This window comes from Leopardus geoffroyi, chromosome C3 (genome assembly GCF_018350155.1).
Source record: "Leopardus geoffroyi isolate Oge1 chromosome C3, O.geoffroyi_Oge1_pat1.0, whole genome shotgun sequence".
NCBI lineage: Eukaryota > Metazoa > Chordata > Mammalia > Carnivora > Felidae > Leopardus > Leopardus geoffroyi.
In genome coordinates this window covers 134,977,754-134,993,211 of record NC_059338.1, presented here as the reverse complement: position 1 = coordinate 134,993,211, position 15,458 = coordinate 134,977,754, and the positions used below count along the sequence as shown (strand labels likewise).

At 35.7% G+C, this 15,458-nt stretch overlaps 1 protein-coding gene across 1 annotated transcript in view; it reads left to right on the top strand.

Moving 5' to 3' along the window:
• The window catches only part of CC3H8orf34 (chromosome C3 C8orf34 homolog), a 405,008-nt gene that overhangs the window by 132,989 nt on the left and 256,561 nt on the right, over positions 1-15,458 (top strand).

Genomic DNA, 15,458 nt, shown 5'->3' with positions numbered 1-15,458 from the left:
CTTGAACCCACCCACTGTGAGATCATGACCTGAGCCAAAATCAGGAGTCAGATGCTCAACCAAATGAGCCACTCAGGAACCCTTATAAATTACTGATTCTTATGGGCACATATCATTAGGTCTTCCTATCCAAGGGGGTGGGAAGTGTTCCTTAATTGGGCCCCACTTCTGTTTTGTGGGAGTGGGAACTGTGTTCCCTGGGAGTCTCTATCTTTTATTTGCCACAGCTCATGGCTTCATCCTGTGGGAGTTTCTTTCTTTTTCATTAATGTCTTTGGCCACTTCTGAAGAGGGTGTTGGAAGAGATACCTTTGTGCAACTTTTTTTTCAGCTTCTTTTCCTGTAGAAAAATTGTGGCCCAAAGGAGTGTTTACATCTTGTAGTCTCAGTCCCTTTTACTTCAGATGCTTTTTGCCAATTCAACTGTCTTAAATAATTTTTGGATTTCCTTTGTATCTGATCACTCTCTCTTTCTTGTGCCAAAAACCACATCCACAGTTTTCTTTCAGGACATGCCTCTCTCTAGATTTAATTAGTGGTATTTTAGGTGTTGTGAAACATCCTTAATAGGCACCATCTTAATTTTTTAGAAGTCTTAATGAAGGGCCTTATAGCCACATCTTTGATTTCTTTTTTAACCTGAAGCTCTGTCTTTCTGACAGGGCCATGGATTTAATATTAGTATAAGGATTATCTTAATTTAAAAATCTTGAGGTATCAATAAATGCTGGATATAAAAAACCCAGCCAGACTCTTAATATTTTTTTGTAAATCTTGCTTGCAAATTGTTATTTTTTGTACTCATCTATTTCTTGAAGAAACTTAGTATACAGCTAGAAGCAAGTAGGTAATATTTAAATGATTTTTCCTAGAGAGCTTCTTGCCCAATTTTCAAACTTTCTACCTTACCATCACTTTCTACCTTACCAAGTTTCAGAGATGATAGTTTTACTAAATGACTAACACCACATAACACTGGCCTCCAGTGTTTCTGGCCTCTTATAATAATCTCCTCACCATTTTTATAGCCAATACCTGTCACTATATCCCAAGACCAATGACATATGTTTTAAGTTTTTATTTAGCAGTACTTTACTTCTAGGATCAGTTTGTTTCAGTTAGCTATAGCTGTGTAACCTTTTACCCCAAAACTCAGAGGCTTGAAACAATAAATATTTTTCCTGATTTTCTGGAATTCAGCTGACCTACACTGGATCTTGGCTAGATGGGCTCAACAGATCTCAACTGGAGTTTCTCATGTGGTCTAGAGGTTGGCTGTTGTCAGCTGATATAAGGTGGACTTGTTTGGTGTCATTCAGATCTGTTAGAAATGTTTCTTATCTTCATTTTGGGTTAGTGGACTAGCATAGGCATATCTTTTTCACGGCGATGGCAGAAATAGTAGAAACATGTAAGGTTTCCTAAGGCCTTGGCTTATAACAGGCACACAATAACTTGTGTCTGTTTCATTGGCTGAAGCAGGTCACATTTAGAGGTCAATATGTCCCACTTTTATTTTTATTCTTTTTAAGTTTATTTATTTTGAGAAAGAGAGTGCTTACATGTGGAGAAGGGGAAGAGAGAGAGAGAGAGGAAGAGAGAGAATCCCAAGCAGGGATGCTGTCAGCCCAGAGCCCAGTGTGGGCTTGATCTCACAAACTGTGAGATCATGACCTGAACCAAGATCAAGAGTCAGACACTTAACCCACTGAGCCACCCAAGGGGCCCCATATGTCCCACTTTTAAACTATAGGGGTGCCTGGGTGGCTCAGTTGGTTGAGTGTCCAGCTCTTAATTTTAGCTCAGGTCCTGATTCCGGGATTGTGGGATTGAGCCCCACGTTGGACTCGGTGCTGAGCGTGGAGCCTGCTTGAGCTTCTCCCTCTGCCCCTCTGTCACACTCATATGCTCTGTCTCTCAAATGATAAATAAATAAATAAAATTAAAATTAAAATTAAAAAAAAAGAAAGAAACTTTAAACTCACATGATAAGGGGCATGGACACAATGAGGTTAAACATTTAATGACTAAGGGTCATCAATGCCATCCTACCATACAGTAAATGCATGATCACTAAGCCAAGAGCCACAGGCTATTGGGGATCTGTCAAAATACTCGGACATACTTCAGTTTTACATAGTTTTTGAGAAAAATGTTTGCTAATATATTAAAGACTAAAACAAAATTTTTTGAATACTCCATCCAGTTACTGATGTACTGGCTTTCAGCAGTTTATACTGATTACTAAAGAAGAGTCAGGGCTACAAAGTTAGCAGAAGAAAGGAAATAATAAAGACTAGAGCAGAAATAAGTGAAATAGAAAACAGGACAATGATAGAAAAGATTAACAAAACTAAGAGTTGGTTCTTTGAAAAAATAAACAAAACTGAGACACCTTTAGCTTGACTAACCAAGATAAAAGAGGAATCAAATAAATAAAATTATAAATGAAAGAGGCGATATTAACTAATACTACAGTAGTACAAAGGATCATGAGACTACTATGAACAATTAGTGCCAACAAACTGGTAACATAGGAAACAACTGGATAAATTCCTAGAAATATATAACTCACCAAGACTGAATCATGAAGAAACAGGAAATTTGAACAGACCAATAACAAGATTAGAGCAGGCATCAAAAACCTTCCAACACAGAAAAGTCGAGAAGAGGTGATTTCATTGATGAATTAACACTATCTTTCTCAAACTCTTCCAAAGATCTGAAGAGGAGGTAAGACTTTCAAATTCATTTTCTGAGGCCAGCATTACCTTGATACCAAAGCCAGATAGGGACACTGTAAGAAAATAAAACTACAGACAAATATCTCTGATGAATATAGATGCAAAAATTCTCAACAAAGTACTAACAAACTGAATTCAATGGCACATTAAAAGTAGCAGATACCAGGATCACAATCGTGTGAGATTTATCTCTGGGATACAAGGGTGGTTCAATATTTACAAATCAATAAATATAATACATCACATTAATAGAATGAAAGATAAAAAATCACATGATCATCTCAATAAATGCAGAAAAATACATTTAACAAAGTGTTACATACTTTCATGGTAAAAAACAAAAACTTTCAACAAATTGGATATAGAAGCAATATAACTCAAGATAATAAAAGACATATATGAAAACCCTCAGCTAACATACTCAACAGTGAAAGGTTGAAAGATTTTTCTCTAAAATCTAGAACAAGACTAAAGGGCCCACTCTCACCACTCCTATTCAACAAAGTACCAGAAGTCCTAGCCAGAGCGATTAGGCAAGAATAAGAAATGAAAGGCATCCAGATTGGACAAGAAGAAGTAAACTTGTCTCTGTTTGCAGACGACATATTCTTATGCATAGATAACCTTTAAGACTCAAGCAATAAGCTGTTAGACCTAATAAATGACTTTAGTAAAGTTACAGGATACAAAATCAACATACAAAAATCTGTTGCATTTCTATATACTAACAGTGAATTATTCTAAACATTAATAAAACAGTTCCATTTACAATAGCATCAAATACAATAAAATAGATAGGAATACATTTAACTCACCAGGTAAAATACCTGTATACTTTTTTTGATGAAAGAAATTGAAGAAGACAGAAATAGGTGGAAAGATATCCCATGTTCATGAATTGGAAGGATGAATATTGTTAAAATTTCCCTACTACTCAAAACCATCTATAGGTTCAGTGCAATCCTTATCAAAATTCCAATGGCATTTCCCCAAGAAATAAATAGAAAAAACATTCCTAAAATTTGTATAGAATCACAAATAGCCAAAGCAATCTTGAGAAAGAAAAACAAAACTGGAGGCATCATATTCCTGATTTCAAACTGTATTAAAAAGCTAGAGTAATTAAAATACTATGGTGCTGGTATAAAACATAGACCAATGGAACAGAATTAAGAACCCAGAAATAAACCATGCATACTTGGACATTTAATATTTAAAAAGGGATCCTAGAATGCTCAATGGTAAAGTATAGTCTTTAATAAGAGGTGCTGAGAAAATTAGATATTCACTTGCAAAAGAATGAAATTATTTCTGTGGTATCTGTTGCATTGTTTTCTCTTCCATTTCTCATTTTGGTTTTGAATCTTCTCTCTTTTTTTAACGTAGTTAAATCATTGCCAATTTTGTTTATTTTTTTTGGAAAACCTGGTCATTACTTTCAATGTTATGTATGTTATTGTTTATTTTGGTCTCTATTTTATTTATTTCTGATCTTTCTTTGTTACTTCCTTTCTCTACTAAATTTCAGATAAATTTCTTCTTTTTCAGGCTACTTGTTATGTAATGTTTATTTGAAGAATTTTCTTAATACAAGCATTTATAATATTAAAAATTATAAATAGAATCATAAAAGAATGAAATTGGACACTTATTTCACACCAAGTAAAAAAATCAACTCAAAATGCCTTACTCAAACTGTAAAACTCCTAGAAGAAAAATCTCACTTACATTGGTATTGGCAGTGCTTTAAAAAAATTTTGGGTGGCGGGGGGAGGTTTCCTGGGTGGCTTGGTTAGTTTAGCGTTTGTCTCTTGATTTCAGCTTAAGTCATGATCTCACAGTTCATAAATTCAAGAGCCCCATGTCAGGCTCTGCACTGACAGTGCGGAACCTGCTGGGGATTCTCTGTCTCCCTCTCATTCTGCTCCTCCTCTGCTTGCTTTCTCTTTCTCTCAAAAATAAATAAACATTTAAAAAATATTTTGAGAGAAAGAGAGACAGAGTGCAAGCAGGGAAGGGGCAGAGAGAGAGGGAGACACAGAATCTGAAGCAGGCTCCAGGCTCTGAGCTGTCAGCACAGAGCCCCATGCGGGGCTCGAACTCATAAGCTGTGAGATCATGACCTGAGCCAAAGTCAGACACTTAACCTACTGAACCACCCAGGTGCCCCTAAAAAGTGCAAGCAGCAAGTGGGACTACATCAAACTAAAAAGCTTCTGTACAGAAAAAGAAAAAATCAGACTGAAAAGGTAACATGTAGAATGGCAGAAAGTATTTGTAAGTTGTATATCTGATAAGGGGTTAATATCTAAAATATATAAGAAACACAGCTCAGTAGTAGAAAAAAACAAATAATCTGATTTTTCAAAATTGGGCAGAGGACCTGAACAGACATTTTTCCAAAGAAGATAGATAAATGGCCAAGTATGTGAAAAGATGCTCAACATTACTAATCATCAGGGAAATGCAACTCAAAACTATAATAAGATATCACCTTACACCTGATAGAATGTCTCTCGTCAAAAAGACAGGAGATATCAGGTGTTGGCAGGAATTTGGAGAAGAGGGAACCCTTGTGTACTGTTGGTGGGAATGTAAATTCATAGGGGTACTATAGAAAGCAGCATGGGTGTGTCTCAAAAAATTAAACATGAAGCTGGTTCAGCAATCCCACTTCTGAGTATATGTCTGAAGGAAATGAAGTCCCTATGTCAAAGGGAAATCTGAACTTCCATGTTCACTGCAGTATTATTTACAACAGCTGAAACATGAAAACAGCCTAAGTGCCTGTTGATAGATGAATAAAGAAAAATGATTTTATATATAATGGAATATTTTTCAGCCATTAAAAAGAATGAAATCTAACCTATAGGAAGAGAGAATAGAGTGGTGGTTGCCAGAGGTTAGGGGGGTGGGGGAAATGGTTGCAAGTGATCAGAGGTTACAGACTTCCAGTTATAAGATGAGGAAGATCTGGGGATCTAACGCACAGAATGGTAACTAAGGTTTACAACACTATATTGTATACTTGGAAGTTGCTAAGAAAGTTCTTACCACACATGTACACACACATGCATACACACACACACACAATGTTAATTATGTGAAGTGTTGAGTATGTTAACCTTATTATGGTAATCATTTTGCATTGTATATGTATGTCAAATCTTGACAGTATACAATGTAAACCTACATAAAATATATCAATTATATCTCAAAGCTGGAAAAAAATTAAAAAAGAGACAGTAGGAAAAAAGCTTTTAAGTATCTACTTACATTACTTCCTTTAAACTCTAATTCAAGTTCAATGTGTGGATTAGTTTAACAATGGCTATTAGATTAAACATTTAATATGTAATTATGTGTTTCATAATTTTCCTTTTGTGAATTGGTAGGATTAAAATAATTTACTCAAAAGCTTGAGAATTTGTACAGAATATTTAATTATTTTAAATCAGTCACATCTTGTAGACTTTATGCTGAAATGGCTTAAAAATATATTAATCAGTGTTGTCCATGAATCATTTATACGACTTTTAGTTAGACATAATGATACTTCATAATTTGTGATATGACATAATGATACTTCATAATACTACCAACATTTATGTTGGTTTTCCTTCTATGAATTTTTAAAATTCACTTAATACAAATTTTATACTTATTTTATGAAATAATTATGCTAGTTATTATGGGGAAAACAAAGGAATTTAAGATGTGATCCCAGCCTTTCATGAGCATCTTGATTTATTAAGAAGGGAAAACAGACTTCTGGAGAAAATGGCAGAGTAGGAGGATCTTAGGCTCACCTCATCCCACAGATAACATCTAGATAATACCCACATCACTGTAAGTAACCCAGGGAACAACCTGAGAACTGGAAGAACAGACCCTTCACAACAGGACTTAGAGAAGAGGCCACATCAAAAGTGGTAGGAAGGGTAGAGACTTGGTCAGGACCAAGCTAACTCCTAGAATTGTCCATGGCGAGGAGAGACCATAGACACGAGAGGGGAAAGGAGCAGATCCTGTATCAGGCACCCCAGGCATGGGGGACCCACCCTGGGTAGATGAATAGCCATAACATTTGGCTTTGGAAATCAGAGGGGCTTGACTTTGAGAGTTCTTACAATCAGTAGCGCTAAACACCTGGAACTTTAAAAAATCACTGGGCTTGGCTCTGGGAGAGACAACAGATGATAGGAAACTGAGTCCCACCCCAAAAGAGACAGAATAACTAACAGCCCTGTTGAGGTACAGCATAAAAGCAGCAGTTTGGAAAATGCCTGAGATTTATTTGCTAGTCTCAGAACATGTGCTGGAGAGGCAGGGATCTTTAGGAGACTTCTCCAGGAACAAAGTTGCTGGTAGGAACCATTCTCTCTTCCCCTGTCCCCCCTCTGGCCTAGATACATGGGAGCCAGCAAGAACACTCTCCACCTAGCTTGCTAATAACACTATGCCCTGCCCTCACATTCTCCTGTGGACACATTTCTCCAATTCACCCTCGGCAGAAGTCCGTGCAAAGTAGTGCCACAAGCCTGTTAGTGTGCAAATAGCCTTGACGAGAGCCATCACCTCTCCAACATGACTCCAGCCCCTGGGAGAGGGTAAGGTAACCACAAATACTAGTTTGACTGCAGCCCCAGCAGTGGGCTGGACTGACTACAAGCCCCACCCACTAACAAAAGTTTCTCAGGAGATAACACAGGGAGAGTACTCTGCAGTTCTGTGTGACCACAATTCTGGCAAACACAAGCCCAAGGTGACCCCACACTGCCCATTACCAACACAGGGACCAAACCATGCTCACAAAGGGCAAAGAGAGCCATTGCACATGACAGGACTGAAGGCAAAAATGGCTCAGCCACAATAGAATTAAAAAAAATTTTTTAAGTTTATTTTTTGAGAGAGAGAGAGTGTGCACGCAAGCAGGGGAGCAGCAGAGGGAGAGGGAGACAGAGGATCTGAAGCAGGCTCTGTGATGACAGCAGACAGCCTGATGTGGGGCTCAAACTTACAAACTCTAAGATCATGACCTGAGCCAAAGTTGGATGCTTAACTGACTGAGCCACCCAGGCACCCTGTCAGCCACAATATTAAGGCACATGCAGCACACATAGGAGACATCTCTGAAGCACCAGGGTCTGGTAAATAGGAGACATTGTACTACAGGGCACTGCAGGACCTCTCCTTCATAAGGCCACTATTTTAAAGAGCAGAAGATGTAACTGACTCTTCAGACACATGAAAACAGGCACAGAGAGATAGACAAAATGAGGAGACAGAGGGATGTGTCTCAAATGAAAGATCAGGACAAAAAAGCAAGACCAATCTATATGCTGCCTCCAAGAGACTAATTTCGGAGGTAAGACACATGCAGATTGAAAGTGAAGGAATGGAGAAGCATTTATCATGCAAATGCAAGTGAAAAGAAAGCCTGCGTAACAGTAGTTATACCGGACAAAATAGACTATAAAACAGACTGTAATCAGAGACAAGGACACTATATAATCATAAAGGGAACAATGCAACAAGAAGATATAACAATTATAAATATTTATGTACCCAATATGAAAGCACCCAAATATATAAAGCAGTTAATAACAAACATGAAGTAACTGATAGTAATACAATAGTAGTTGGGGACTTTAACATCCTGCTTATATCAGTGGATAGACATCCAAACAAAATCAGCAAGGAAACAGTGGCTTTGAATGACACATTGGACAAGATGCATCTAATAAATATATTCAGAACATTACATCCTAAAACAGAAGAGTACACATGCTTTTCAAGTTCACATGGAACATTTTCCAGAATAGATTACATGTTAGGTCACAAAACAAGTCTCAACAAATTCAAAAAGATTGAAATCACATCATGCATCACATCTGATCACAATGCTATGAAACTAGAAATCAACCACAAAAAATCTGGAAAGACCACAAGTATGTGGAGGCTAAATAAAATGCTACTAAACAATGAATGGGTCAACCAAGAAATAAAGAATGTATGGAGACGAATGAAAATGAAAACACAATGATCCAAAATCTTTGGGCTGCGGCAGGAGCTGTTCTAAGAAGGAAGTTTAAGAAGCAAGAAAAATCTCAACATTACCTTATACCTAAAAGAGCTGGAAAAAGAAGAACAAACAAAACCCTAAACCAGTAGAAGGAAGGAAATAATAAAGAGTAGAGCAGACATAAAATAAAGAAACTAAAAAAAGAACAAAAAACAGTAGAACAGATCAATGAAACCAGGAACTGGTTTTTTGAAAAGATCAATAAAATTGATAAACCTTTAGCTAGACCCATAAAAAAAATAAGACAACTAAATAAAATCATAAATGCAAAGACAAGCAATAACTGACAGCATCGATTATAAGTGAATGTTATGAAAAATTATATGCCAACAAATTGGACGACCAAAAAGAAATGGATAAATTCCTAGAAACATATAACCTCCCCAAACTGAATCTGGAAGAGAAAGAAAATTTGAACAAACTGATTACCAGCAATGAAATCGTATCAGTAATCAAAAAGCTCCCAACAGACAAAAGTCTGGGTCCAAATGGTTTCACAGGTGAATTATACCAAACATTTAAAGAAGAGTTAATATCTGTTATTCTCAAATTACTCTAAAAGAGAAGAGGAAGGAAAGCTTCCTAATTCATTCTGAGGCCAGCTTTATTCTGATACCAAAACCACATAAAGACACTACAAAAAAGAGAACTACAGGCCAGTAACCTTGATGCACATAGATTCAAAAATCCTCAACAAAATATTAGCAACTGAATCCAACAATATGTTAAAAAAAGTCATTCACCATGATCAAGTGAGATCTGTTCCTGGAATAGAAGGGTGGTTCAATATTTTCAAATCAATCAATGTGATATATCAAGAGAAAGGGTAAAAATCATGTGATAATTTCAATAGATGCAGAAAAGTATTTGAGAAGGCACAACATCCATTCATGATAAAAATTCTCAACCAAGTAGGTTAGGAGGGAGCATACTTAAACATAATCAAGGCCATATGTGAAAAACCCACATCTAACCTCATACTCAGTTCTGAACAACTGACAGCTTTCCCTTAAAATCAGAAACAAGACAAGGATGTCCACTCTCACCACTTTTATCCAACATGGTATTGGGAGTCCTACCCACAGCAATCAGACATGAAAAATGAATACATACATACATACATACATACGTAAATAAATAACTCATCCACATTTGTAAGGAAGAAGTAAAACTTTCCCTATTTGTAGATAACATGATACTGTATATATAAAACCCTAAAACCTCTGCAAAAGAACTACTAAAACTGATAAATGAATTCTGTAAGGTCGCAGAATACATCAATATAGAGAAATCCATTGCATTCCTATACACTATAGACTAATAACACTACACTAATAACAAAGTGGCAGAAAGAGAAATTAGGAAAACAATCTCATTTACAATTGTACCAAAAATAACAAAAGACCTAGGAATAAATGTAAGCAAGGAGGTGAGGAGACCTGTACTTTGTAAACTATAAAACATTGATGAAAGTAACTGGACACAGAAAGATGGGAAATATTTCTTGCTCATGGATTAGAAGAACAAATATTGTTAAAATGTTCATACTACCCAAAGTAATCTACAGATTTAATGCAATCCCTATCAAAATACAAACAACATTTTCACAGAGCTATAACAAATAATCCTAAAATTTTCATGGGACCACAAAATAGCCAAAACATTCTTGAACAAAACTGGAGTAATCACAATCCCCAATGTCAAGATATACTACAATTCTGTAGTAATCAAAACAGTATAGTAAAGGCACAAAATAGGCACGTAGATCAATAAAACAGCATAAAGAACCCAGAAATAAACCTGTGATTCTATGGTCAATTAATCTTTGACAAAAGAGGCAAGAATATTAAATGGGAAAAAGTCAAGAAATGATGTTGGGAAAGCTGGACAGCAACTTGCAAAAGAATGAAACTGGGCCACTTTCTTACACCACACACAATATAAACTCAAAATGGATTAAAGACCTAAATGTGAGTTTTTAAACCATAAAGATCCTAGGAGACAGCTCAGGCAGTAATGTCTTTGACATCATGTGTAGTGACATTTTTCTAGATATGTCTCCTGAGGGAAGGGAAATAAAAGCAAAAATAAACTATCAGGACTACATGGAAATAAAAAGCTTCTGTACAGCAAAGGAGACAATCATCAAAACTAGAAGACAAGCTATTGAATACAAGATATTTGCAAATGACATATCTGATGAGGAGTTAATATCCAAAATATAAAAAGAGTTACACAGTTCAAAAAACCAATAATCCAATTAAAAATGAGCCGAAGATTGAAGCATGAAAAGATGCTCAACATCACTCATCGTCATGGAAATGTAAATCAAAACTACAGTGATACCACCTCACACCTGTCAGAATGGCTAAAACCAGAAACAAGAAATAAGTGTTGGCAAGGAGGATGTGGAGAAAAAGGAATGCTTGTGCACTGCTGGTGAAAATGCAAACTGGTGCAGCCATTTTGGAAAATAGCATGGAGGTTTTTCAAGATTCAAAATAGAATCACCATATGACCCAGTAATTCCACTGCTGGATATTTACCTAAAGAACATGAAAACACTAATTCGAAAAGATATATGCATCCCTGTGTTTACTGCAGCATTAGTTACAGTAGCCAAATATGGAAGCAACCCAAGTGTCCATCAATAAGATGTGGTATATATAGATAGATAGGCATATAGTGTAATATTACTCAGCCATAAAAAATAATGAAATCTTGCCATTTGCAGCAACATGGATGGATCTATGGGTATAATGCTAAGTGAAATAAGTGAATCAGAAACACAAGTACCATATGTTTTCACTCATGTGGAATTTAAGAAACAAACCAAACAAAAAAAAAGACAGAAAAAACAAGACTCTTAAATATAGAGAACAAATTAGTGGTCACCAAAGGGATATTGGAGGGGGAATGGACAAAATAGCTGAAGGGATTAAGAGTACACTTATCATAATGAACACTGAGTAATGTATAGAATTTTGAATCTGTATTGTATTATACACCTGAAACGAATATAACCCTGTATGTTAATTACAGTGGAATTAAAAAAATAAATAGAAAGTTAAAAAAAGGAGAGAAAACAAATAATGTGGAATATGATCACATGTACTGATAACCAGTGGTGAGAGCAGTTGGATTCATTGTGGATTAGCCAGTGGGAGCAGGCTACTTGGACAGAGTAGGCCTGGTTTACTGTAACTTCTTCTTGGATAGGTTAGCTTTCTGCTGATTGGAAATACTAAGCAAATTTGTGATCTTGGGTGAATTTTTGGCCATAAATGCTTTTCTTATTAAATTTAAACAGACTTGCTTAAGAATCTCAACTCTAGAGACTTCTGATCTTAGGGAGGGCAAAGGAATATGTACTTATACATTTAGAAAAAAAATTTTTAACATTCATTTATTTTTGAAAGACACAGACGGAGCAGGAGCAGGGGAAGGGCAGAGAGAGAGGGAGACAGAGAATCTGAAACAGGCTCCAGGCTCTGAGCTGTCAGCACAGAGCCCGATGTGGGGCTTGAACTCACAAACCGTGAGATCATGACCTGAGCCGAAGTCGGATGCTTAACCGACTGAGCCACCCAGGTGCCCCAGTACTTACACATTTTTGAGGAATAATTAGTATTTACATTGTTTAGAATTGACATTTAAATTATTTACCATGTACTTAAAATATTTTCAAGAACGTACTGCTTTTAATGTGCATTTTAAAATGTCTTTTGCTATGTATATTTTGATGTATTTGCTATGTATTTGATGTATTTGCTATGTATATATGTGATATTTGTGGTACATTGTATGTAGTGTGAAGAACTGCTTTCTTCACTGAAATCCTTTCATAAAAATTTATGTTTATTATGCTTAATCAAATATAAGTGATACATCCAAGGAAATTTGCTATTTTAATCTATTACAAGTAGATGGGTTACATTCAAGAATTTTTATAAATGTAACATTTTAAGAAGGCATAGATATAAAAAGAGCTTTGATCATTCTAATAAATAAGAAAAGTAGAGTTCCGGTTTTTTCACTTGTAAAATGCTAACTTCCTAACTCCTCTGACCTTCTTTGCGGCTCTTTGTATTTCTTTGCCCATCAGCTATTTCCCACCGAATTTCTGCTTTCAGCTACTGTTAAAACAATTTATCCTTCTCTCAGTGCTCTACTCTCCACAGCAGTGACATCTATCATTTTATTTAATTTCCCAGTAAGCGACCAGGAAGTTATTTCTAGAAAATTCTCTGCAGCTCTCAACTTTTGATCACATTCAACTCTAAATTCTATTTCACATTTCTCATCGATAGTGCCCAAACTCACTCCTTTCTCTTGCCCCCATTCTTCTCTGTTGAGCCTATAAGATAAATCTCCAAGCCCAATTCTGCTTCATTACATAAATGCAGTTAATAACACTGAACTAATTATCCAACCTTTTTAATATTCTATCTATAAAATAAAACTTCATAGGATCAAAATTTGCCCCATCAATTCTCTGTTCTGTTACTCTGCACATTTTCACAACCAAGCATCCACTCTTCCCCAACTTGCTCATTCTTGCTGTTCTTTTCACCTTTTGTTTCACATTTATATCACAAATATAGAAGTGGTTTTAACGTAGTCCACATCCTTAAATAATCGCATCTAGCATATGTACAGAAAACTGTGGTTTAACTGTGCTACCTACTAATTCATTTGATACAGTGGGTTTTGTAATACGCATCTGCACTGTTTTACATTTGGAGAAAGTGAAATTCACAAAATAAACAACATTTCAGACGCATAGATCAAAACTGGTTCTGAGGCTGTGAATGTATTTATAATTTTTTAAAATTCTAAAACAGAACTTTGACTCAGCTTGCTTTTAAAAACAAATACAGTTTTAAAATTTAACAATATTGCTGTTAATTTTAATTCTTTGCTTCAAATCGTATTAAATTGTTATACCTGAATGTGCCTTTCTTGTAGTTTCAAAACAGTAATTTGATTACATGATTTCACAGTTGACAGCCATAATAGTTCCTTGATTTCCTGACTGTGGGAACATAAATACAGAAGGAATTCTGATTATTTGTTAAATTACTAAAATTTATCTGGTATATTTTTATGTGAGCTAGAGAATCAATATTAAGATATATAACTACTTTCTGTCCCTTTATATCACTTGGATATTCATGAAATATGTCCTAATCATATTTCACATGTTGCCTTTGGTATTATATTTGCAGGTTAATTAATATTACATTGTATATTGTTATGCCATATTTTTATTGTATTATATTTGTATAATATTTTGGAGAATTATAAAAACCCAGAAGGCCAGGTCTGCATCTTTAAGAAATTATTCAAAACTTTTGTCATACTAAACACTATAGCAAACATAATTTAATGCAAGCCTGTTTCTCAGATCAGGATATTTTTAATACTCATTCTTTTGGCAATGAGTTCCTATTAATCATAATATTGCAAAGACATGGAAGGAAGCACCCAAAGAAGAAACTAAAATTACCTGTAGTTCCTCTTTTTAGATAAATCCACAAAATTTTGGTCTTACCATTGTTTCCCCAACAAATCAAGCTGTTTCAGGCACATGGTAGGTCTTAATAAATATAAGAAAATGAATAAATGAGTAGGATTAGTGTATGAATGATGAATTATAGTGTAAACTCTGACAATTGGTTTTATTTTTCCTTTTTGTAATGCAAATGCTGTACTTAAACCTTGATTGTCAAAGTGTCCACTTCAAAGATGGCTGTCTCCAGTAACACATTGTCAGTCACAGCAGACTAGATACAGAACCAGGCCACCTCCCCTGACTGAAGCTCTTTGGTGTTAGAGATCTTGATTGATTTCAAGTACTGACCTTTTGGGCCTCTTGTTTTTTTCTCTCCTTGTGCTTTAAATTACCATTCTTCTGTTTTAAATTCACCAATATAGAATGAGCCCAGAAAACCCTAGGCTTCCACCCTCAACCCCAATAAAAACGGAACCCCAACATTCTGCTTGCTAGCTCTCTCTCTCTTGTCAACCTGTGACCTCACAGTGTGGCCCCAGGTGTGCTGCGTAATTTGCAGGCCTTATAAACAATAAACTTTTAATTTTTCTGAGCTTCCTGATGGTTATTGATGAAGGGCATCTTGCAATCATAATAAGAACCACAACATTGGTTATTGATAGGCTGAGATCAGCACAAAACATTGATACACACCCATATGAATTTTTAAAGCAAAACTGAAATCATAGAGTAGGCACTGCTTTTAACTGGCCTTTTTCTCACTTACTGAGATATCTCTAGCAATGACTCACATCTAGTATTTGAGTACCTTTCAAAGGTTATTAATTTATTTTTAGAGAGAAAGAGAGAGTGAGCGCACATGAGTAGGGCAGAGAGGGAGAGAGAAAGAATCCTAAGCAGGCTCTGCATTGCCAGTGTACAATATGTACAATAGACTGCACAGAGCTCCAACCCATAAACTGTAAGAGCATGACCTGAGCTGAAGTCAAGATCTGGAATCTTAACTGAGCTATCCAGGCATCCCTTTTTTAAAATTTATTTATTTATTTTGATAGTAGAACCTTTCAAAATATTAAATGATTTAAATGGCTGAAGTATCATTTAAAGAGCCACA